The sequence below is a fragment of the Phascolarctos cinereus genome, unplaced genomic scaffold, assembly GCF_003287225.1.
Source record: "Phascolarctos cinereus isolate Bilbo 61053 unplaced genomic scaffold, phaCin_HiC Scaffold_5;HRSCAF=322, whole genome shotgun sequence".
In the NCBI taxonomy this organism is placed as follows: Eukaryota; Metazoa; Chordata; class Mammalia; order Diprotodontia; family Phascolarctidae; genus Phascolarctos; species Phascolarctos cinereus.
In genome coordinates, this window is record NW_027555958.1 from 366,879,127 (window position 1) to 366,905,530 (window position 26,404).

General features: G+C 40.0%; 1 pseudogene; it reads left to right on the forward strand.

The window, feature by feature from the left end:
• The first annotated feature begins 5,056 nt into the window (after positions 1-5,056).
• Positions 5,057-26,404, forward strand: part of LOC110222712 (serine/threonine/tyrosine-interacting protein pseudogene) — a 188,471-nt pseudogene continuing 167,123 nt past the window's right edge.

Below are 26,404 nucleotides of genomic sequence, written 5' to 3' on the forward strand. Positions count from 1 at the left end.
CATTATGTCATTTTTTGGCTTTGTATCCCTGGTGCCTTAAACAAAATTGGTGCTTAATAAATATTTATTAAATTGCTTAGCCCCAAACCATTTAGGGTCCAGATCTCAGCTTTGAGGATTTAGCTCCTCTATGCTCCTTGAATTTAAGCTACCTTTTCATGCCAAATTTGGTTTGAAGGGTAACACTTTCTTCTCTTACCTAGACTACATATTCTCCTATGAGGGAATCAGTCAGCCCAGAAGAGGATCCCTGTTATCTCTGTCCCAGAAAGGGCTACAATAGGCAGAGGTCAGCTAGGGCCTTGCCTAAGGGTGGTGACATCCTGAAGTAGGGATGCTGCTTTACACTTCTGGTGGTTGCACTGGATGACATAGAACCAGAAGAAGATTTTGAAATCCAAAGGACCACTTCATGGATAAAGCACAACCCTACTGAATGCTGATACTCTGAGGGGAGGAAAAATTGTCCTCCCCAACCCGATCTTCTGATCCCACTCAGAGAAAGTCCCATCATCATCATCTTTCTTTCCTGGAACCTGACTTTCCCCACCACTGAAAAATACTTTCATATACTTAAAGACAGTTATTATGTACTCTCTACATCTTCATTTCTTCAAGTATTTTCATATGGCACATTCACTATGCTATATGCCCCCCTTCAAACTCATCAATGTTCTTTTAAAAATGTGGCACTCAGACTTAAACATAGAACTGTTACAGGTGTGCTCCAATCAGGGCAGAGCACACATAGAAACCATTGCTTTCCTTGTTCTAGACACTATTATTTCAGTGATGCAACCCACATGTCATAGAGCAAAATGACTTCTAGAAGGCTGGGCTCCAACAAGGTGTCACTACTAGGTTTGTTTCAAAAGACGATTAGGGAAAAAGGAAAAGAAGTTATAAGTTCTAAAATGTTTATAGCAGCTCTGTGGTGGCAAAGAACTGGAAATTGCCGGGATGCCTGTCAATGGCTGAATACGTTGTGGTGTATGGCTCTGATGGAATATTATTGTGCTATATGAAATGATGAGCTCAATAATCTTAGAAAAACATGGGAAGACTTGCATGATATAATGAAGAGTGAAATGATAAGAACCAAGAGAACACTGTATACAGTAATAGCAATATTGTTTTAAGAACAACTTTGAGTGAATACATTATTTTAAGTACTATAAATACCAAATTAACCATAAAGGATGTATGAAGTAAGATGCTATTTGCATCTAGAGAAAGAATTGATAAATAGAAGTATGTATGGAATAATTTTGCATATTATATACATATTTGTGTCTGATGTCAGCCATCTCTAGGGCTCCGGGGAGGAGGGAAGAAAAAAAGAAGAGAAAAAAAGAAATTTGCATGATAATTTTATTATATATTTAAAAGAAATAGCAAGTTGTACAGAATAGATTTGCAGTTTCATGTGCAATCATTGTTTTTATTATACTATGTTATACAGATGCTTGTTTTAGTCCATAAATTAAAAATAGAATAAAAAATGCAAAAATTCCTTAAAAGGAATAACAGAGATACTATTTCTTATGACTCTAATTTTTAATATTGAAGTATAAAACAAGGACATGTATTTCTCCCAAAAGTATTTGCCATTTTCAAGGTGGATGTCTCATCTCTTCTGTGAGAACCGACAAATACTTCTTTTTTTTTTTTAGATAACACTAAACTGATTGCATTAAGACCCAGAACACGGTAGAACCTCCTAAGGAAGATCCATTACCATTCAAAAGAGTTTTCTCAATCATCATATAGGAAAAAAATAAGAAAATGAATAATTCCTAATGTCCAGGTTATACTCTAATCTGATGCTGAATGGACAAACACGGAGCTGGTCCAACAGCACATATATCTCTTATGGATGTGGAATTGCGACCAAAATTGTATAGGATGAAGAAGACTGCATTGCATTTGGGAAATTGTGCAATGTCCTTAGCTTCTCCCTGACACAAAGACCCATTTTTTAATATCAGTGATCTTCCAGTGATTTTCATGGTTGCAAGCTAGAAAGTGCCATAGTCTCCTAATAATTAAAGTTGTAGGCTACCCAAAGGGCAAGTGAAAGACATACTCTCCATAGACATGCATAGGCTATAAAAAGCAAGTTAACAATAAAGAATTGAGTAGGAGAAGCGTTGTAAAACCTATCACCAAAAAGATCTGCCCCTGACCAGTATGACTAGAAAAGGATCTGGATCAGTCACGCAGAAAGAATGAGGCATAACCATGCAAAGATAGAGTTTATATGGTACCTTAAGATTTGCAAGGCACTTTATAAATAGTATCTCATTTGATCCTTAGGAAGGACAAGTTTCTCTTCCTTACCTGATTCTTCCCTCTATTTACACCGGTCTGGTTCCAGCTGTCATTAAAACATTGAATTTTTATATAAAAAATGTAAGGCTGATTCAAGGGTCTAGTTGTCATTACTTTCTATTAGGGTTTGCTTAGAACACTAAATATGCAAATAAAAACAAGCCTGGGAGACAGAAAAAATTATTATCATTTTACAGATGAGGAAACTGAGGCAGAGAGAGGTTTAGTGATTTAATAGCACATGAACAGAGCATATATTTTCCTAGCATCCACATAAAATCAAGAGATCAAGAGAAAAGCCCCCCAAGAGATTGTGTAGACACCCTTGGAGGATGTACAGCAGGACATAGACAGGCAAGAGGCATTCAGGATGAGAAGGTGTGGATGGGTTGTGATTTGCAATATTTGAGCCATGTTGGAGCACTCCCATTGATGAGATCAAAGAGCCACTGAATGATTGAAGATCATATCAGTTTTTTTAGGGTCACACTACTGACTCACATTGAGTGTGTGATCCACTAAATCCCCCAAATCTTGACCTTTTTTGTTTCATATCTCTTGCCTAGCCTAACCTCTCCCTCCTCAGCCCCTTCCAGGGAGATCTGCCCCCAATGAGTATGACACTAGGTCTCTAGATAACCAAAAATAATGCATTATATGAAAGAACTCTGAGACCCAAATACAGTCTAGAGCAGGAAAAATAACGATCCTCCAAAAATACAGTTTTGATGCTTTTTCAGAGAAACTCCATAACAGCTTCAAAGCATGTGAACTATCTTTATTTTGCATTCAGACTATCTCTTTGGAGCAGGTTTCCTTCACAACACAGCTTATTACAAAATGGATCTAAAACCCCAGGGATTTTATCTTTATTAGGTTGTTTCCAGTATTCTGGGGTCAGAGGTATTTTAGTCATTGTTAACCAGCTGGGTACTATGTTTTATGGCTTCTAATTGGGTGTACGCCTTATGGGTGAACTGATTGTGTAGCCTTCTTTATTTTTCTGATCTAAAGAGATAAAATGATATATATATTTTAACACACACACATGTACACCAACCAAATATATTAGGTACCAAGTATCATGGTGGGATAGGCTTAGAAAACTAAGTTTCAGTGGAAGAGAACCAGGGGATTATAACTACGAGATTTTGTTCCTAAAGAGGATTGAGCCTGGGTGTTCTTGCTCCTGGGACAGGTCTTTCTTCCTTATCTGACTCCTCCTTGTATTTCCTCTACTCCAGTTCTAGCTGTCATTAAAACCATAAAATACTGAGTTCTTATGCAAAAAAATGTTGAGCTGGTTCAAAGAGCTGATTGACGTTACTTTCTATTAGGGTTTGTTTAGAACTCTGAACATTCAGATGAAAAGAAAAAAAAAACTCGGTGTATATAGACATGGTGTTTTAAGGCCACATTCATAGTTTTGCCATCATGGTGCCAGGGAATTGCCCTAAGGAGTTTGCCTCAACAATTAACCTTTAAGTTGAAGGGCTTCCAAAGAGCAACAGGAAGAATGCCTTATTGGGTCAGCCCAATGGTTTAAGCAGATGATGATGGTGGCAGTGATGAAGATGATTGATGATGACTATGATTTCACATTTCTATAGCACTTAAAGGTTTATAATGCACTCTCCAAATAACAACTTTGTGGAAAAGTGAAAGTATTATTCACATTTTACTGATGAGGAATTTCCACATTATGCTACTAGATGTCCCACTATAGCACAAAGGTAACCTGGGTTTCTTGAAAATTATGCCACAGAAATAAATGCAAGCTCTAGAACTTTTAGCTATACTAGAAAGACTTTGAGTTGTTGTTTGTCCTTAATTTTTAAAAAAATTTTTAGGCAGTCGGGGTTAAGTGACTTGCCCAGGGTCACACAGCTAGTAAGTGTCAAGTATTTGGTCTGAGGCTGTATTTGAACTCAGGTCCTCCTGACTTCAGGGCTGGTGTTCTATCCACTGCGCCACCTAGTGTCCTTCATTTTTGAAGAGGACCTCACAGGGTGATATCTTGACTCATGCATGAATTTGATTTAAGTGAAGCATAGTTGCACAAAATCCTCAGCCTCATTATCTCTTCCAGAGTCATCAAAGTCCAGTGGCAAGACAAAGTCAGGACAACTGGTGATGGCCTGGTATGCAATGGGGATGATTGTGGTGTCTTTGATGTCTGATCAAGCTGTAAGTGCTCCACAGTGCCTGCTTCAGCTGCCTTCATGGCCATTGGGACAAACTGTTCTCTTCTGCCCATTCTGCTCAGGGAAGTCTTCACATGCTTGAGGTAAGCATCCTCCTAACTCACCAATGGATTTGAGGCCTGTTACTCTCAATCTGGTTTAGCTATTTGCTGAGAAGTTTTTATGGGGTGTGGACAACGCACATACTATAGCTTCTTGGAGCCATAGATGAGACTTGGGTGAAGGTGGATACCAAAGGTGGATGAGCAGCCATGAAAAGGATTCATCAAGCCCTCACGCTAGAGGTTCTAGTCATCCCTGAACACCCCATACACCACACTCTCAGGAAAAGCTTTGAGTAGGGTTCTAGTGACACAATAATACTTCTGTGTGAGGATCAACCTAGCTAATTACCCTGAGATTAATTAATAATAGGCTGGCCATGAATTTTTGAACTCTTTGGTCATGGCAACCCATGAATCAAATAAAAAATTGTGAATGGCTTTCAGATCTCTGCATTTCTGTATTTTCCTTCTGCGGTAATGGTAGAGGAGGAGCTAAAGAAGGTGAAGAGACTGTAAGGAATTGAATAATTTTTTAATAATAATGAACATTAACTTAAAGCTACTCTAAATGTGAGATCTTGCACAGAGAAGAACACATTATTGGAAAAGGGTGATGGGAAAGGAAAGAAAAAGTGTTACTTAGAGGGAGTTCCAAATAAGTAGAGGGATGGGAAGAGACTATTAGCAAAAGATGTCCTTCATGGGGTCCAGATGAGCTAAATCCTTGGGCAATAAAAGAACTGGCAGATATTATTTAACCATTGTCATCAATGTTTAAAAAGTCATAGATAATGGAAGAAGTACTGAAGGCTGTTATTGAGGCAAACATTTTCAAAAGAAGAAAGAGAATACAGCTTTAAAAAAATAAAAACTGTAGACCAGTGAACTTGAGTATGATTCTTGCCAAAATTCTAGAATGTGTTTTGAAAGAAATGGCTAATAAATCCTAGGAAAGAAAGCAGTGATGAAAAACAGCCAACATGGCTTCATCTAGAACATAGCTCATTTACTGTTTTTTTTTGGCAAGGTTACAAGACATCAGAAGATACCCATAGATACAGTTAATCTTGCTGTTTGTCATTTAGTTGTTTCAGTCGCATCCAACTCTTCCTGACCCCATTTGGGATGTTCTTGGTGAAGAAATTAGAGTAGTTTTCCATTTCCTTCTCCTGCTCAGTATTATCAATGAGGAACTGAGGCAAACAGGGGTAAGTGACTTGTCCAGGGTCACATAGCTAGTAAGTGTCTGAGGCTGAATTTGAACTCAGAGAGATGAGTCTTTCTGGCTTCAGGCCCATCACTCTATCCACCGCACCACCTTAACTGCATGCAGTTAATCTAGATTTAAATAAAGCATTTGACAAATTAACTTGTACTTTTCTTGTTTATGGAAATGATGGAGCAGTGTGGGAGAGAGGATAATTGATTATATGGACTAGCAATTGGTAAAATGGTCAAACCCAAAGAGTGTTCATTAACAATTTGATGTTACCTTGGAAGGAAATCGCAAGAGGAGAAACACACAGTGAGTGGACCTGAATGGTTTAACATCTTTATCAATGATGGTTGAAAGCATAGATGTCTTGCTTATCTGTTGTAGATGCCATAAAGCTGGAAAGCAGTGTTAACACACTGAATGACAGTTAGAATCATAGGCTAGAATTGAAATGAATTTGGAATTTGGAATGAATCTAATGGGATGAAATTTAATGAAAATAAGTATAAATTCTTATACTTGAGTTAAAAAAATTGTTTTTTTTCAATAATAAGATGGGAAAGTTGTAGAAGAGTAGTTCACTTAAATAAGAGCTATAATAGTCTGCAAATTTAGGGAGCCAATAAGATGATATGGCAGGCAAGAGAAACAATGGAATCCTAGATTATGTTAAATGAGACATAGACCTTCCATGTTATACCCTTTTCAGATCACATCTGGAGTATTATATTCAGAGAGGCAGGTAGGTGGCTTAGTGGATAAAGCACTGCTCCCAGAGTCAGGAAGACTTGAGTTCAAATCTGTCCTTACTAGCTGTGTGCCCCTGAGCAATTCACTTGACCCCTCTTTGCCTTAATCCATTGGAGAATGAAATGGCAAACCATTCCAGTACCTTTGCCAAGAAAACCCCATGGATAGCACCAGCATGCTATGATCCACAGAGTCATGAAGAGGGAGACACAACCGAACAACAATATGTAGTTTGAGCACCACATTTCAAGGAAGACAGTGATAAGTTAGAGAGAGTTCGGAGGCAGCCAACCACCTCTGGTGAAAGGCTTCCACACTATGGCCTAAGAAGACTGATAGAGGCAGTTAGGTAGTTTAATGGATAGGGCACGAAGACCTGAGTTCAAATCATCCTCCGACATGTGTAACCCTGGGCAAGTCTTGCTCAGTCCCTCTGTCATCCTCAGTTTTTTCACCTGTAAAATGGGGATAGTAATAGCATATACCTTACCAGGTTACTGTGATGATCAAATGACAGTATTTACAGAATGCTTAGCTTGGTGCCCAGCACTTAATAAATGCTTGTTTCTTTCTTTCCTTCCTCACAACTCAGAACATTTATCCTGTAAGAGGAAAGACATAGGGTGTAAATGACTGCTGTCTTCAAGTAAATGAAGAACTGCCAAGTGGAAAAGGATTAGACATTTTTCTTGGCTGCTAAAGGACAAATGAGGAGAAATGGGTAGTGGTTGTAGGGAGGCTGATTTATACCTGACGTAATTAGAACTATAAGTGAAATAAAGTTGGGCCTCACTGGAATTCTTAGAAGGAAGTTTAAATAACTAAGACCTGAGTTCAAATCATGCCTCAGATTGGCTGTGTGACCCATGGGATAGTGACTTATGATATCTGAGCTTCAAGTTCAGTTTTCAAGTTCCTTATCTGTGAAGACTAAATGGTTTCTGAAGTCTCAACATCCTATCTTATGAATCAAAGATAGTTTTTAAAAAATGCTTACTTTGGGGCAGCTAGGTGGTACAGTGGACAGAGCACTGGTCCTGAAGTCAGGAGGACCTGAGGTCAAATCTGGTCTCAGACCAAACACTTGACACTTACTAGCTGTGTGACTCTGGGCAAGTCACTTAACCCAATTGCCTAAAAAAGAAAAAAAAAGAAAACAGATTTTGTTTTGGGGCAGCTAGAAGGCACAGTGAATAGAGCTCTGGCCTTGGAGTCAGAAGGACCTGAGTTCAAATCCAGCCTCAGACACTTAACACTTACTAGCTGTGTGACCTTGGGCAAGTCACTCAACCCTGATTGCCTCACCGAAAAAAAAATGCTTACTTTGTAGAGTTGTGAGAATCATATTAGATGATTAGCAAAGTTGTCAATGATCTCTTAATTAACAAAACTAATGGCCTTTTATCAATCATAATGCTTTTTGGCAGGGTCTAGGAAAGAATGGGTCTGGGTGAAGTTCCGTAACTGTGTTTCACAGGAGACAACATACAGAAAGTGGACGCTTTAGAGGGATCGTATAAGAAAGAGGAAAAGATTTTTGAAGAAGGAATTGGAGAGGCACTAAGGGCAAATTTCTCTTGCTTCAAAATTTTACCCTGGACTGGCCCTGTAGGCATGCTGTTGGTAAGAACTCATGAACATGCACATATTTCTTAGCGGCCTTCCTTCTTCCATGGAGACATACTGGTTATAAAGTGAATGAAATTATTTGTCTTCTTCTACCTACTTGTTGCAAAGTAACTTCATCTTTGGGGTTGAGAAGGGCAAAACACCCTAAACTATTTATTATCTGGCTCCAGAAATGAACACAGCTAAACCACACATCAAAGTACTTATTAGCACCTAATAATGCCTGTTCTATGCTTGGTAGGCAAATTCTTGTTTTCAGAGGGCTTCCAATCTAAGATGAAAGATGCCAGCCTGAACAAGTATAAAGACCACATAGAAGGCAACATAAACACAGGGCAAATACATGCATTTTTTAAAACAAAAGATTAACTTTTATATAAACAGAGGATCAACAGCATTGTATGGGTAAGTGAAAGTGAATAAGGGTCTATGTTGTTAAAAGATCCCCGGACAAGAAGACTGCTTTGGAAACCTCTCATTGTTTAGCATCACTCCCTCCTTATTTGATTTTCCAAAGGCAGGTTTGGTTGGCTTTTTAGTTGAGAGATACAGGGTGGAAGAAGTTATCTTCTCACTACAGAGTCATCTTCCTCCCACCCATTGCAAACACCCCCTCTTAAAAAGAGAAGGCAGATTTGGGAAACTGGCAGTGCCCCTGCCCAGATGGTCTCCAGCAGCTGGCACTGGCAAAAGGAAGTTCTCATTCTCAGTTGCTGGCTGCCTGGCCCCTCCTCTTTCTGAAGCAATGCCAGGGAGGGCCATTGGAAAGACGGGATACGAGAACTTGGCTATGCCACCAGGTCCTTGTGACCCTAGCCTGATTTCCCTGCCTCTGGCATCTCTGCCCACAACTGGGGGATCAGGCCTGGGAGTTGTCAGCTGGCAGCCCCAGCTTCCCTCTTGACCACCTCAGTTACTTATTCAGCTATTCACAGAGCCACACACAGCTTCTGATATCTCCAGGACTTTTAGACTGGGCAATGAGAGGGGCCACAGTACAAATTCAGAGAAGACAATCAACGCATTTGACCGCCATCTTTGCCCTAGGCAAGGCTGCCTCAGCTCATGAGGCTGGCCTCTTTGTTTCCCTAATCTACACACCTCCAGTGGCCTGCTTCTAGGACATTCAGGTTTCTATCCTGAACTTCATTTTCTCTACCCCATGCGCATTTCATGTTACTCTCCTATTTAGCCAATGATGTTGCTGACTGCGTTGTTGAGGAAAAAGGCTTTATGTGCTCTGGGTGTTTTTGGAAAGGTGAAATTCCTCTCAGTATCCTTGTGTTTTAGATCCTGCCTGTGTCCCACATCATCTGGGCTCTGAATCCTGCTCATGGTTCCTGGATAGTTTTAAACTATGTTGCCTCAGTGAGTTTTGGAAAAAGCTTTTGGTTCACACTATTTTGAACACAATAATTATAGATTCAGATGTCCCTATTTGAATCATTAAGTGAGCTCTGATGCTCTGCTCAATTGTCTTTGCTCCCAAATCATCCCTCCCAACACAAACACAAGGTCCATTCCCCTACCTCCACTTGGAAAAGAAAAATAGTAAGAACGTTTTTCTGCACAACCTCACTCTTTTTTCCTAATTTTCCCTCTATCATTGAAACTGAAAATTTTCCTGCTACCTAATGTTCCATAGAAGTCAACTCCTGGATGCTAGTGGCTAAAATATGACCATATCAGGGACCTAGGAGCACTGATCCCTGGGACCACATTATGATTATACAATCCTCTCTTCCAGGAATCTGGAAAAAGAAGAAATACTTAGCTGCTACTAACATTACATTTTGGAACATAGTTGATGCAATTAAGGATGAAATATTTTTCTCTTCTCACTTCCCCTCATTTCCCCAAATCCTTCAAGAGCAGAAATCACGTATGTATCTGATCAATTCAGAGATAGCACATGCAAAATGCCTTGCAAATCTTAAAGTGCTATACATATGCTTTTTTGAAAAAATTAGTAGTAGTAGTTTCACATTTGTAGCCTGAGTGCCTGATTAGAATTAACTGTGGTCCCTGTGCTAATAAGACCAGTACTACGGGGACTGGTTAGTTTATATTCCATAGTATGGGCTTTGCCCTAATTCCAGACCATTTTCTAACAAATCACAAGCATGGAAAGAACAGAGGACTTAGAGTCAAAAGACATATGGGCTTGAATCCAGATTCTGACAAACTATTTTACCATATACTGAGACTCAGTTTCATCACCAGCAAAATGGAGATAACAATACCTACAGTACTTATCTCACAATATTTTTATGAGGAATTATTATTAATTCTACTTTACATTTGAGTAAAGGGGAACCAGGGAATAATAATAATATTAACTCAATTAATTTATATAGTTACTTAAGATTCACAAAGCACTTTACATATATTATCTTATTAGATCCTCACAGGAATCTTGTGAGAGAGGTGCTATTATTTTCCCTATTTTTGAGAGAGGTTAAGTGATGCAATTGCCCAAGGGCACACATCTAGTAAGTATCTGAGGCAAGGTTAGAACTCAGGATTTTCTGGCTCTAAGCCAAACACTTTATGCATTGCATTATCTATCTGCCCTAGAAGAAGTTACCACCAATGAATGCCTTACCTACTGCAATGTCATCTGATTTTATTGGAGTGGATACTATGTCTACTGATATAGACTGACATTTATCTGACCTAGTAGGAGATCTTTAAGATTTGCAATGGTCAAAAAATTCATCAACTCAGCAAATTTGGTGATCAGCCTCTTGAAACTTGACTATTGCTCCCATACTTGGAATCTTTACAGTTTGGTGGGACTTGTATGAGTCCAACACTCTCCTGGCATAACCCCCAAGAACACAGAGTTGCTTTCCCTCCGTGATGACCCATAGAAATAGAATGCAGCCCATTCCAGCATTCAAATATAACTCAAAACACAGGTCCTATGGATTATGTTTGAACAGCACTATTCTCATACATAAAGGACATTATGTTTGCAAAGTCATGTCCTAGGAGAAAGAAAGAGACAAGTATTAGGAGATCTAGATTATGATTACCTTTGCCACTGATTGCTGTGTGACTTTGGGTAGGTCATTGATCTCTAGTAACTGAGAGTGAGAATAAATGAGAGGCATCATAAAGATTAATGAAGGTGACTAGCAGTGACCCCCAAGACTGCCTTTGTCAGCAGCCGGATGTTTGCATAATTCCTTCTATCCTCTTTTGAGTAAAAATATCAGGAAAAAAGGGGAGGGAATAATTGAGTAAATGTGTTAGCATACTGTAAGCTTCTCCAGGGAAGAGACTGTGTCTTCTATTTTTCTTATCTCTTCCTACATCACTTAGCATTATGCTTTTCCTACAATAGGCACTAGGTAAATACTGTTGACTGCCTGTTCTTTCAGTCAAACTCTGGAATTATAGAAGCTGTTCCTAGAGTCTTTCTTTGCCCTTCACATTACTCTTGGCTTTTTCTCTTAGTAGAATTATTACTTAACGGTTTTGGAACTGGAGTTATACACAATAGTAGCTTTTTGTCTCTAGATTGCTTTTCCATGCATGCGATTCCTTTCTAATTTTTCATGTGCTTCAGCTAACATCTGTTGAAAAGATTAGAAAGGACTTTGAAAGGTCATCATGTCCATCCTCCAGCCTCTAATCCAAATTGCATATTGACTTTCTAAGAGGCCAAAAGCTCTGCCCTGCTCTAAGAAATTTCTGGCACCCAATTCCCCATAAAAATTTCTTCTCATTTTGAGTGAGCCTAGTTCTTCCTTCATACATGGGGTGCCCATCAAGGTTACTGAGGGCCTACCACTCATGAGGGAAATGCTGGGTGAGGTTTGTAGTAAGATAACAACTTTGGATCTTTGGCCAACTTTGCTACATTTTCTGCTCTAAATCATTCAAACAACTCTGGTCCAAGTAGTAACTCCTGGGACGCTCCACCGTTAACCTCTCTTTCCACTCTGAGAAGCAGCCAACATCAATGCTTCATCCTTTTGAAACAGCATAAGCAATTTGTAATACACCAAAAAGACATCCCATCACCCTCTAGCAATCTTTTTTTCTTTAATAGTCTTTTATGAGGGACTTTATCAGAAGGTTGTAAGGAAAATCAAGTAAGTTATGTTCCTTTCTTCACCTTTACTTACCATTTCATTAACTTTTTCAAATATAATATGACATAGTTTTCAACATAATTAAAGGGGTTAAAAGAAAAAGCTTTCTGTCTAGCTTGACAATTTCAGTGCTAGGTTAGGAAAGCTGGGTTTGGGACACTGCTTATACCCTTATGGACACTAAATCATTTCCTGGTATGTCTGGGGAGGTCAGTGGCAAGTTCAAGGTGGAAGTGACAAGTTTTCAGGCCTTCAAATATGAAGCACTCCGCTCCCTAGAGGACATGAAGGAAGGAAACAAGAAGTTTTTCCAAGGCTCGATGTCTCAGGCAAGTGGAAATGGGAGAGAAAACTCCCTGTAAAGGCAACCGGACAACAGGAGGAGATGTTGGGGGAGGGGAACAAGTCTCTGGAAGGAAGAGGTGTCTGTGAATGTTCTTCAGTTATATAGAATAACTTTTCTCCCAGTCTGATGAGGAATTTCCTCTTCTGTAACATAAGTGGGTTGGGCTAGGGAATCTCTAATGCCCTCAGCCTTTAACATTCTGTGATTTAGAGGGAACAAGGCTAAAAGCTTTCAGAAGATTGTCATGAAATTTAGAGTTATAAGCCCTCAGATCTGGGGCCTTCTCACCACATTCATCTGCCATGTCAGTCTCCTTTTCCCTTTATTGAATTGTTCATAGGACCTCCAGTTTGGAATTCCATTTTGGAGAGAAATCCAGATGAGTGGAACTTCATTCTTCTCTTGGCTGTGCCTTTGACTTTCTCGACTTCAACTCCATCTTCTCTTTACCTTTACTCTCCCTCACCCTTTGCCCCCCAGATTTTAAGTTCCTTTTTTATATGTGCCCTTTTTTCCTTCTTTAACTGATAAATGGTCAAAGGATACAAACAAAAAGTTTTCAGATGAAGAAATTAAAGTTATTTATAGTAATATGAAAAAGTGCTCTAAATCACTGTTGACTAGAGAAATTCAAATTAAAGCAACTTGGAGGTACCACATCACACCTGTCAGATTGGCTAATATGACAGAAAAGGAAAATAACGGGTGTTGGAGAAGATGTAGGAAAATTGGAACACTAATGCATTGGTGGTGGAGTTGTGACCTGATCCGATTGTTCTTTAGAGCAATTTGGAATTATGCCCAAAGGGCTATAAAATTGTGCATACTCTTTGACCCAGCAATAGCATTTCTAGGGCTGTATCCCAAAGAGATCATAAAAAAGGGGAAAGCACCCACATGTACAAAAATATTTATGGCAGTTCTTTTTTTGGTGGCAGAGAATTGGAAATTGAGGGGATTCCCATCAATTGGGGAATGGCTGAACAAGTTGTGGTGCATGAATGTAATGGAATACTATTGTGCTACAAGAAATGATGAGCAGGCAGAGTTCAGAAAAACCTGGAAAGACATACACAAACTGATGCTGAGTGAAGTGAGCAGAACCAGGAGAACATTATAAATAGTAAAAGCAATAATGTGCAATGATCAATTTGATAGACTTGGCTCTTCTCAGTAATATGATGATCTAAGACAATTCCAAAAGACTCATGATGGAAAATGCTACCCATATTCAGAGAAAGAAATATGGAATCTGAATGCTGATTGAAGCATACTATTTTCACCTTTTTTTGTTTGTTTTTTCTTTCTTTTGGTTTTTCCCTTTTGTTCTGATTTTCTTTCACAACATAACTAACATGGAAATATGTTTAATATGATTGTACATATATAAAAAACATGTAAGCTCCTTGAGGGCAGATCAATATTTCCTTTTGCTTGTGTTTTTCTCTCCAGTGCTTGGAACAGTGGCTGGTACATCCAAAGTAATTAATAATGCTTTTTACATATCTATCTAGTCCAATTACCTTATTTTACATATGAGGATATTGAGGCCTACAGTGGTAAAGTTACTTGAATCAGTTCTTCTGATTCCAAATACAATTTTCTTTCCACTATACTATGCTGTACTCCACTATGTGACAGTAGAATGCAAGGATGGTAGAAGATGATGTCATGGAAAACCTGCCAGGAAGAAGCACAGAGTGGGAGTGGAAGACAAGCAGCTAGGGTGAGCTTTCAGAGGAGGTAAAGGAGGAGAGTCTGTGGGAAAGCTCAAAAGCAGAAAAAGAGAAGGATAGAAGCAGAAAGGACTTGGAGGGATAAGCAACAAAGCATGGATGATATAGAGAATTGAAGAAAGCTTGGCCACAGATATCCATCTATTAGCCCAGCTTAACTCAAGAAAGGTGGTGCAGTGGATAGAGTGCTGGGCCTGGAGTCAGGAAGACTCATTTTTCTGAGTTCAAATCTGGCTTTGGACATTAGCTATGTGACCCTGGGCAAGTCACTTACCTTGTTTGCCTCAGTTTCCTCATCTGTAAAATGAGCTGGAGGAAGAAATAGCAAACTACTCCAGTATCTTTGCCAAGAAAACCCCAAATGAAGAGTTGGACATGACTGAAAAACGACTGAACAACAAAAGGATGTTTATATGGTTGTGCAAGGTCCAAGAAGTGGTGTTAGTTATTTATTATTTTATTATTTATTATTATAGAATATAGATATTTATTATTTTATTATAAATAAATACTATTTCTTATATGTAATTTGTTAGCCAGTCATTTACTGACATCAAAGTTAATTGACATTAAAACTATTCTAGGCATGGTGCGAAATACTTAGGATGTAATGGATGGCCACGCACTCAAAGAACTCACGTTTTATTAAGAGAGACAACATGCAAATCAATGTTCGTATATAAGGAGGAGTATGCACAGAGTATTTCTTAGGGAGTCTCCCTAGGTGGAGACAATGGGAAGCCCACTTCCTGCTTCTGAGGGGGTCATGATGACATGGAATGGAAGTGCTTTGGAGAGAGTTTGCAGCATGTGTAGATGTTCTGTGACTGACTCCAGCAGATGGCTAGTTTGGTGAAAAGAAGGCTGTAGAGGCTTTCATAAAAGGCCTGTCAGATCCAGATACTCACTCTGTCAAGGGGACCTTGGTGACTCCTTAGCTCAGGGTAGCAAGTGAAGGGAATGGAGCCTATTACCTTATGATTTCAAGAGATCTGGAGGGAGCCTCATCATTCTGGAATTTCAAAGTTCGAGTTTCAGTCAGTGCACCATTAATGGCCCTGAGATGTGAAAGGACTAGAACTTCCTTCAATATTCCGGTATTTTAGAGTCCAGGGGCCATCACCAGTCATCTTGAACAATGTCTTGCCTCTGGACTCCAATGACTCTGCAAGGTGAGGCTGATAACTTTGCACAGCTGTCTCACTTAAATCCAATTTCCTGGCAAGTCACGAGATCACACTCCTGATGTCACTGGTCCTTTTTGAGAACAAAGGATAAACAACGACAACAAGAATTTTAGAGTCCAGTTATGCAATCAGCGCAGCATCGATGCCCCGAGGGGCAAAGAGTAATCAGAGAGAGAGAGACAGAGAGACAGAGGGAGAAAGGAAGAAAGAGAGAGAGAGAGAGAGAGAGAGAGAGAGAGAGAGAGAGAGAGAGAGAGAGAGAGAGAGAGAGAGAGAGAGAGAGAAAGAGGAAGAGTTTTAGGACCCCTGCGAGAGACAACTAAGAACTCACTTGGCAACAGTGCTGCCTTTGGACATGAACATGGTAGGACCAGTGCTATGTAGGAATTGAGTTAAGTTGAGCCTACTTTCACCAAAGATTGAAATGGTGCAGGAGAGGGTGTGCCCCCAAGACATGGAGGAAAATGCTTGTGCTTTGTTCTTGATATATCTTAAAAGTAAATATCCTTTGTAAATCTACCTAGTGCTAAGTGGTTAAATGGAACCGGGATCCTAGTAACAGGCTCCTAGCAATGGGAGGAACACAACCAGTGGAGGCCCAAGCCAAGGTCATTAGACAAGAGCCAACCCCAACCCCCCTCAGGGTAATTTAGAACCCCCAGGCAGGGCCATAGCCAGCCTGGCTCTTTGAAACCGAGATAGCATCCATGTTTTACATGTAAGGTCATCTTAGACGGAAGAGACTAGCAGCAGAGGACACTGAGAAAGGCCTTGTGCTGTGCAAGGTGGGATTGGAGTTGCCCCATTGAGGAAGCCAGGGAAACCAGGAGGTAGAGGTCAGGGGGGCAGAGTATTTCAGTCACGGAGAACATAACATGTATTTAATATAAATGTATTGTGCTAGACCCTGGGAAAGCTGTACAGATAAGATATAGCCTACTCATTTAAGGAGCTAGAAAATTTTTTGTTATTTTTTAAAATAGGAACATAAGGAGAATAATATTTCAATAGCAAGGTGACCTCTTTCCACCAATGCAGTCTATGATTCAGTGGATACATTCTAGGAAGTTACCTGAGGTCCATAATGCTTAAGTGTCCAGGGTCACACAGTTAGGATAACAAGATTAAAATCTGGGTTTTTCTTAATGCAGGCTTAGCAATCTATTCATCATGCCAACTTGTCTCTACTTTGACTTTTATAGATGAAGAAATTAAAACCCAGTGAGGTGAGATGACTTATTCAGGATTACACAGCTAGTTCATCATAGAGCTAAGAAAAGTAGCAGGGCCTATTAGGAAGAATTCAGGACTTGGAATAAAGAGGCCTGGTTTTGAGTCACAAACACTAGTCATTTGAATTCTGGGGGCTTTAGTTTCTTCATCTGTATAATGAAAAGGTTAGAGGAATTGATATTAAGGTTTCTTGCAACTCTTTATCCTATGATCCTAATCATGTTTTGGTTTAGAAAATTCTGAGTAAATTAGCTTTTACTCTAAAAAGGGAAATGTACAGAGAGACAAAGCTTCTAATTCTTTGTGATCTTTGTTCTGGTTGACCTGGTTTCCATTCACTGCATGATTCCTTTTCTGCCCAGGAAGTGGACCACCATGAAAGCAGCATGGTAGTGGATAGGAAACTGACCTTGGAGTCAGGAGGACTTGGATTCAAATCTCCCATCTGCCAATTACTTTCTGTACGACCCTAGAAAAGTCACTCAAATTCTCTGTGCTTTAGTTTCCTCATCTGTAAAATGGAAGTCAGACTTGATTGCTTCTTGGGCATCCTCTAGTTATAACTAGATAACCCTATTACCTGTCCTTGTTCTGACTTCAAAATACTGATATGATTGACTTATCATAACCTTCACAACCTTCATTGATATGGGGAGCACATCTTTTAAAAAAGGAAAAGACCTTCTCCTTTCTCTAGATGCACACAATGCCCTCATCCTTCTCCAAAGGTTACCTGCTATTGAGCCAAGGTTACCTGATGCTGCTTGGAAAGACTGAGGATCTAAGTGGAAGGCATCATTGCTAGGGGCCCACCTTCCAAGCCAATCTGCTGAGCTAATTTGCTACAGTGGCTCCAGGTCTATCAAGACAATAAGCTTCCTTCAGAACTGAATGAGAAGAGGTGTTTGAGAAGCTGGAGAAACCTGAAAAGCAACTTGGGTTCCCATCAAAGAATGAATGGGCCCGTTTGGGATATATGTAAATGTGGCTTTAAGGAAGAAAAATAAATGTTGCAAGAGTATATATCAAAGTTAGAAATGTGAGTGGAAAGGAGAATATCCCCAGCTCTGGGAGGGAAGATAACCCGGATTGCTCCCCAGTGAGGCCAAGCAGAATCACGGGAGGGCATTTGGGGGAATAGGAAACTTCTCAGTATCCACCTCAGGGTAACAGATAAGAGGATCCTCTTCCTCCCAGAGGTAGTGCAGTGGCCTCAACTGGATGTGAAGAGGCATTGTTCCTATGAAGGCAGACCACTGAGGATAATCTAATTGGGTTGATATGTGGAACACCTAAGTTAAATCAAGGAGTGAGGTGAAGAAGAACTTGCTGGCCAGCAGCTCTACATATGTTTTTAAAATTACATAATAAGAATATTTATATGTGCAGTAACTCTTATTTCCATTTTTATGGCAAGTTGGGAGTTGGGTAAAGGCCAGCTATTTGCAAGCATTTCTCCAATGACATGTATCCATCAATCAATGGTCATTTATTAAATACCGACTGTGTGCCAGGCTATAGCATATATTCAATGAAGAGCTTCAAAGAAAGAAAAATAAAATATTCTGTCAGGGAGAAGATGTGATGATGGTGATGGGTGAATAGCCCTAGAGTACTCCACTAGTATCCCCAGGATGTAAGGAGAAAGCATGACAGTGGAGAACTTATGAGGAGACATGGTGGTACAGTTGCCAGGATGAGCAAACAGATCAGCAGAGATCTGTATTATTAGAAGGAAAATCCCAATTGATGACACCATCGAACCATTTAAGTAGTTCATTATTTGATTATGTACTGGTCATTGTGCCAGGCACTGGAGATAAAAAGGTAAAGATGTTAGAGCCCCTGCCTCAAAGAGCTTACACCCTATGGGGGAGGCAAAATGTCCCAAAGTTTATACTCAAAAGTGAATCCTAAGATCATACAGCTAGGCCTCGAAGAGACTTCAGAAGATATCTAGTTTTACTTCCCCATTTTACAGCTGAGGAAATTGAGGCTCAAGGACATTAAGTGAATTCTCCCTGGTCACACAAGAAGTGTCAGAGGCAGGATATGAACCCAGACCTTCTGGATTGCTGAACCAAAGTTCTTTCTGCTGTATTATGATCACTTCTTTCCACTTTCAAATATGGGAGAGAGTAGCAAGGATCTTCCAATGGCCAAGTATAATTGATATGGGTTGCTAAGTAGAAGACAGCCTGCCCTAGTCTCTTGTTAGTATTCATATGCATTAAAATTCAAATTCTACAAACATTTATTATCTATAATACACTTGTCTAGATATTGGGTGGTACAAAGTTATTGATAACTGACATGTGTGTAGAGATTTTAAGGTTTCAAGATATTTCATCTATATTATTTCACTTGAATCCCACCATAGCTCTCTATTATATGTACTATTTATTCCCATTTCACAGGTGAGGAAACTGATGTTCCATAATTGTAAACATGGTCATATGGCTAGTATCAGAAGTAAGATCAGAATTCAAATCATCCTAACTCCAATTACAGCATGCGACCCATTATATTACACTATCTCACGATTATAAAAAAAAAATCTCTGTCCTTCACAATTAGAAATGTTCAAAGGTGCCAGCAAATAGTAGGTTTCTAGGGAAGCTAAATGACCATTTGTCATCACTGTCATAGAGGATCTTCTTTTTCAGGTGAAGGTCAGATGAAGATCCAGAAGAGGATCTGGGGCAGTCAGAGATGTAGAAGAACCAGGAGAAAACAGTGTCACCAAACTGTGGAGTAGAGAGAGTATACAGAAGAGGAGACAGTGAAGCTAAAAGAAGTCAGGGAGAATGCAGACTCAGAACAGGCCATTAGATTGGGTGATTAAGAGATCATTGATGACTTTGAAGATACTAAATTCAGCTGAATGATGAGATCAGAAGCTACACAGAAGAGGGCTTAAAATTGAATGAAAGGACAAGAAATGGAGGCAGTGAGTGTCAGTGGCTCTCTTAAGGAAATATGGTACTCAAGGAGTTTAGTCAAGAAGGAGAAAAGAAATACAGGTTGAGCTATCAGGGAGTGTGTTATCAGGTGAAGGCTTTTAAGGATAGGGGGACATGGATGTGTTTGTAGGCAGCAGAGAAGGAGCCGGTAGAGAGGGAGGGACTGAATATTAGTGAGAATTAGAGTGAGCGAGGGTAACATTTGCTAGAGAAGATAGGATAGGATGGATGGGATGAAAGATTCATGTAGAGGAATTGGCCTTGGCAAGGAGAAGGGTTACCTTTTCATGTGAGACAGGGCTGAGGGCAGAGACAGCTGGGAAAGAAGGTTCAGTGATGTAAGATGAGAAGCATGGAAGAAGAGGGATCACTTGATGAACGGTATCAATTTTTCCAATGAAATGTGAGACAAAAATCTCAAATGAGAAGGTGGAGGAGAGTGGGTAGAAAGCTTGAGAGAGGATGAAAAGATTTGGGAAAGTCTCTGTGGTGAGTGGGAAAGAGAATGAATTACAGAAATATAAAAGGATTGTCCTGCTACAGCGATAGCCCAGCTAAGATTATGTGCTATAAGTGTGTCATAATTTTGTGACTCCAGTTCCATTCAGCAGCATCTGAACAGGAGTGAAGATGGCAGATGGTGGTAGTAATTCAAGGTAGGGGTTTGGCGAAGTAGGGCAAGCATTAGGGCAAGGGGCAAAGGATTTGAGTGTATAGGACAATGGAGAGTTGAACTGATTTGCCAAGGCGAGGGAGGATAGTGCTGCCAGTACAGGGGCGATGACCTGGGAATGAACTGAAGGATGGAGAGATTAGAGATCATGGTGAGAACAAAGAACCAGGTTAGGAGTTGTAAAGCAAAGGCAAAAATGATAAAAAGATTATCATCAGATAAAGGAATTTCAGAGTTTATGAACATGGAAGTAGAACACTTGTGGGAGATGGTAAAATCAAAGGTATTGCTATCTCTGTGTGTAGTTGAGGTGGGGTAGAAGAGTAGATCTGGGAACTGTGTAAGGGTTGGGTGATTGATTTACTCAGTCCCAACCCACTTAAAATAAGTGACAAGATGCCCAATCAGTAAATCCCATAAGTCCTTTTCTTGGTATGGGAAAAAGTCCTTCAGATTTTGGTGATACTGTACAAACCATGCTCTAGGGGTCATATACAAATTACCAAGCTAATTGGAACTGCATTCATTGCAGAAAATGGAGTAAGGTGTGAGGTTCTATATCCTGAGAAGAAATTCTTAAGGGGACAAGAAAAATCTAGGCTTTGGCTTAGGCCAATCTCCTTTCTCTCCTTCTGCTTTAGACAGAAGGATCCTTGTGAGTTTCAAAGAGTCTGAACAATGTCGGACCTCTCATCTTCCCATCAGTGTTCTACCTACATTCCTGGTTCAACTGACAGCAGTACACATTGGGAATCAAGTTCGGATGGACAGATTTTCACCACGCTTAAGGGGAACTTCTTGAGCATCTCATAGATGTTAGAAAGCTAATTCCATAAACCAGGAGCTTGCACTAATGACATTAGAGAATTACCTCCAGCTCCTTATTGGTAGATCTAAACCTTGGAGAGAGAGAGAGAGAGAGAGAGAGAGAGAGAGAGAGAGAGAGAGAGAGAAACATTTTTGCTCTAGGACTCAAGACTAGTCATGAGAATGGGAATTGGGTTATCATCAGAGCTTACATGGACTACAAGTTGATTAAAGAATTGGAAGTTAGGGTATTTGGGGGAATATCATTATGTATGCTGAAGTCCCCTAGTGTGAAGGTAGGATTTGGTATAGAGAAAATGGCTGTGAACCAGGCACTGAACTCATTGAGGAAGGAAAGAGAATGTTCTGGAGTCTGGTAGATAACAGTCACTAGAATAAGGATTGGCTGATAAATTTGTAACGTGTCAAACTCAAAGGAGCAGAGGTTGCAGAATGATGGTAGAGGGACAATCTAGAAGTGGCAATGGGGAGCAAGAAATATTTTGACTTCCCTACCATAACTAATGAGTCAGTGTGTGTGTGTGTGTGTGTGTGTGTGTGTGTGTGTGTGTAAAAGTATAACCAATACCAGAAAGGATAATCAAAGATCCAACCCAGGAAGGGGCCAAGTCATTGTGAGTGCCAGAAGAAGGAAGGAGAAAGAAAGGAAAAGGTTTAAGGTAAAAACAAGTTTATTAATTATGGAGCAGGCATTCTAGAGAGCTCAGTGGAAGAGTTAATAGATCTGAAGTGTAATAATTGGGAGGAGGGAGAGGCAGTAGTATTAAGGGCTACTGGAGTGAAGGTGAAGGCAGCTGGAGATGGGGTTTGTGTGTTAGAAACCAAGGATTCAGAATCACTGTAATGAAGAGAGTGTGAGGTGTAGGAGCATTTTAAGAATGACTCCTTGCAGAGTATCAGTCCTTCAAGAGAGGTTCATTTGAGGGAGCAAGGTCATTATTAGACCATTTAAGGTCCTTCCTTGAGATCCAATCTTGGGACAGGTAGTGATGTATCCTATGAGGCCTTGAGAAGCCAGTTTCACAAGGAGCAGGAACAGGTGAAGTGTCAGGAGGCAGGAGGTGACAAAGGAGTGGGGGGTAACAAAGCAAGACCTGCACCACAGAGTGCAGAACTCTTTTCACTGATTTGTTCTACAGCTATTTTCTTATGGATCCCAGAAATCAACCAGCCCAAACTTTTTTTTTTTTAGATGAGACAATTGATGCCCAAAGAGGTTAAGTAATCACTGGCTCAAGGTCAAGCTCAGAAGTAGTAAGTGATAGAATCTGGATTTGAATCTCTGTTTTCTGACTCCAAATCCAGTACTCTTTTCATTATACATTATATAATAATTCCAATTATAGTAAAACACTTAGCAAAGTGTCTGACACCTAGTAAGTGCTATATAAATGTTAGTTATTATTATTGTTGTTGTTATAACACCACACTGCCTTTTCCCTAGCCATCCCCAGTCCCTTTCCTCCTCCTTCACAGAGATATACCAGCTAAATATTTGGGGATTTGGTGAACAATTCTGTGCTGTTCTCTGGTGTGCCATCTGATTCCTTCTCCTCTGAGACTTCATTTGTCCAGACTGAAGAATCCTTATCTTTCTTTCTTTCTTTCTTTCTTTCTTTCTTTTCTTTCTTTCTTTCTTTCTTTCTTTCTTTCTTTCTTTCTTTCTTTCTTTCTTCATTCATTCATTTATCTATTTATTTATTTATTCATTTATTTACTTATCTATCTATCTATCTATTTGTTCATTTGTTTATTTATTTATTTTTGGTGATTGTTCTAGCTATGAATGTTCCCTGTGGGAGAAAGTCACTAATGACATAATCTAAAAGCTTGGGCTTAAAGAAGCCTATCCTGGACACTCGGCCGTATGCCATTTAGAAGATCTAAAAACTAGAAAGAGAGACAATGTAGCACAGTGGAGAGAAGGTAGGCTTTTAAATCATGAAGATTCCAAATTTGGTCCCACCTTGGAAGGTTTTGGCTGTCTGACCCTGGGCAAATAACAACCTCTCAGTGTGCAGGGCAATTCATTAGGATTATATAACACAGTATAGCAGTAAATGGAGTTTCCTCATCAACTTTTCCCTACAGTGATGAAATCACAGGTCCTGACCAGACCCTCCTTCACACACACACACACACACACACACACACACACACACACACACACACACACAATGCACACCATGGAGAAAGCCTTGCAGTTCCAAGCTCTGTGTTTCCTAATTTGTAATGCTCCCTATTAGGAGGGGTAGGAATGCTTCTTTGCTGGAATTATTTACATAAACAGCTATCTTCACATCTGAGTAATGCTAATTCTTCTCAGCCCCATCCCTAAACATTTGTGACCTATCAGAAATACCTTCATCACTTGCATCTCATTACAATTACCACCAGTCCCGGCTCCTAAGAATAACCTTCTAAGGAGGATGAAATACACTCCTGGGGCATCTAATACCAATGCATTCACATTCATATTTTTAGTAGCATATCCTCGTCAGCCCAACCTTTAGTGTGCTGTATGTACTTTTAATAATCTCCATAAAAGCCTGATTTCCAATCCCTAGGCTCAAGCTGACAGTGTAAATAAAATCACCCAAATCCACAGGGTAAGAGAAATGAAAATGACAAGGATTAAAATTTGGTCAAACCTCTTTCTTTTTAAAAATTCTACTTCCCTTCCAATTGGATCACGACCCTCTGTGTGCGCGGCTTAAGACCAGACGGTATGCTTTCACTTTTATTCCTCTCTGCAGCCGGGCTTACAGTATTTAGTGGAAGTCTGTAAAGAATGTGTGCTGTGGAGAGAGTTAATACCATAATCCCCCATCGTTGGGGTCAAATGCTGAATAGAGCAGAAGAATTAGAGAATATGTTACATACAATGGCAGAAAAAAATGCATCAGCATGCTGTTCTGTTAACACTCGCTTTCATTACCCGCAAGTAATGGCAATGAAGTAATAGAGTGTATAAAGAGATGTGTACTTGAAGTCCAGTGTGCATGCTAAAATGGGAACAGAAGCCTGGGAGCTCAAGTCTAAATACCACGTCAACTCAGGGAGGTATTTATCTGTGGCTTATAATTGCATCTTCCCAAGTACCTGCTTGGCTTGAGTTCCTAAGTAACAAATTCAGCCTGTAAATTGTTTCATCTAGTTGAACTTTGAGCTCCCCCCTCTTTTTTTTCCTCCCCAGCAGTGTGTGTGAATATTGCAATCCAAGTGCCATAATTCATCCTTCTCTGGAGAATTCTCTCCACTAATAAGTAGCTGTCTGAGGTATCTCAGTAAAGAATAGCTGGGCCTTCAGCTGCATCTTAGAAGAGGCAATATAATTCCCTCTCAAGCAGTATTACAAGTTTGTTGTTGAGTCATTTCATTTGTGTCCTACTCTTCATGACCCCATGTGGGGTTTTCTTGGCAAAGATACTAGAGTGGTTCTTCATTTTTCAGATGAGGAAACTGAGACAAATAGGTTTAAGTCACACAACTAATGAGTGTCTGAGGTTGGATTTGAATACAGGAAGACGAGTCTTATTGATTCCCCACACAGCATGCTATCCACTATGCTGCCCTGATACTACGAGCAGGTAACTAACTTTGTGTTCAGATTGTACACACACACACACACACATACTCACATATACACTGAGACAAAGGTGTGGGCACATGTGTTCATACATGGGAGGCAGTTGTATATTACTTAGTGGTTTTCCCACAAACATCAACATTCACATATGAGAGTTATTCCATGAAAAGGAGTCCTTTTTGAGTGCGGTACAGAATAAAGCACACAGCTCTGGAGTCAGAGTATCCTTCTTCTGGGTGACCCTGGGCAAGTTGCTTTCCATCTCTGGGCCTCGATTTCCTACTCTGTAAAACGAGGGGGCTACAATCAATCTGCAAGCATTATTAAGCATCTATGCTGTGCTAGGCACTGTGCATGATTCTAGGGATGCCAAAAAGGTACATTCCTCCTTTCCTTTCCCCCTGCACTCTCTCCTAGTTCCAGGGTGTACAGAGCCCATCCAGACTGCTTTCTAGTTCACACCTCTCAAATGACATTGGAGTCATTGAGTCTGTTCCTTTGGGTGAGATGGAGGATCACTAGGCCTTGCCATCTGCCCTGCCTCCTTGCCCTTCAGACCCCCTGGCACTCTTATCTAACCTGCTTGTGCATCCTAATGAATCCTAGGCCTTTCCATCCACCCTGCAGTTGACCTTTCTTTTTTGTGTTATCTCTTCCAATTGACGTGTGAGGCTTCTTGAGAGCCGGGACCATTTTATTTTTTCTATTTGTATCTCTAGTGCTTAGTATTATGCTTGTAGTAAGCACTTCAAATGTTTTTCTTTTCATTCATTCATTTAATTCATTCAAAGACAAAAATGACATTGGACCTGCCCTCAAGGAGCTTACATTCTATCAGGCTAGATGACTCTAAATGGGCTCTCCAGGGAGGTGGTGAATTTCCTTCATTGGAGCTTTTCCAACTAAGGCCAGATAACCATTTGCTGTGTATGATGGAGAAGAAATCCCTTTTGCTTATTTATTGGATGAAGATGGACTCTGAGAGCCTTTCAGCTAAGAGGTTTAGTGATTTTGTGATTCTAAATGGAAAATTCAATTTATCAGGATGCACTGTTTCTTAAGCTTTTCATTTAATAAAAGCAATTTTATGTACACACATGTATATTTTGGATATACATGAATGTGTAGTATATGTATACATGCATATATACAACTAATTTAAAATGAGCTATTGTTCAATACAGGGCCCAGGTCTGGCCACACCATTCCCCTTCTCAGAAATCTTCAGTGGCTCCCTATTGCTTTTAGGATGGAATACAAATACCTTGCTATATAGTTTAAAGCTCTTCCCTACAAGGATCCAGCACTCCTTTCCAACCTTATTCCCTATTGCTCCCTTCTTGTTTGAAGACATTAGTGACTACCCAAGGGTCCTGCCTGATTTGTTAAACATCAACATGGTGCCCCATGGCAAATGCTGATACCAACAAAGGCACTTACTCTTGCAGAGCCGCAGCAACAGTCAACACACTTGTCATCCTGAAGAATCTCTCTCTTTTTTCTCTCTGTCCTCTATTCTTTGTCTCTCTGCCTCTCTTTACCCTTCCTCTGTCCTTCTCTGTCCATCTACTC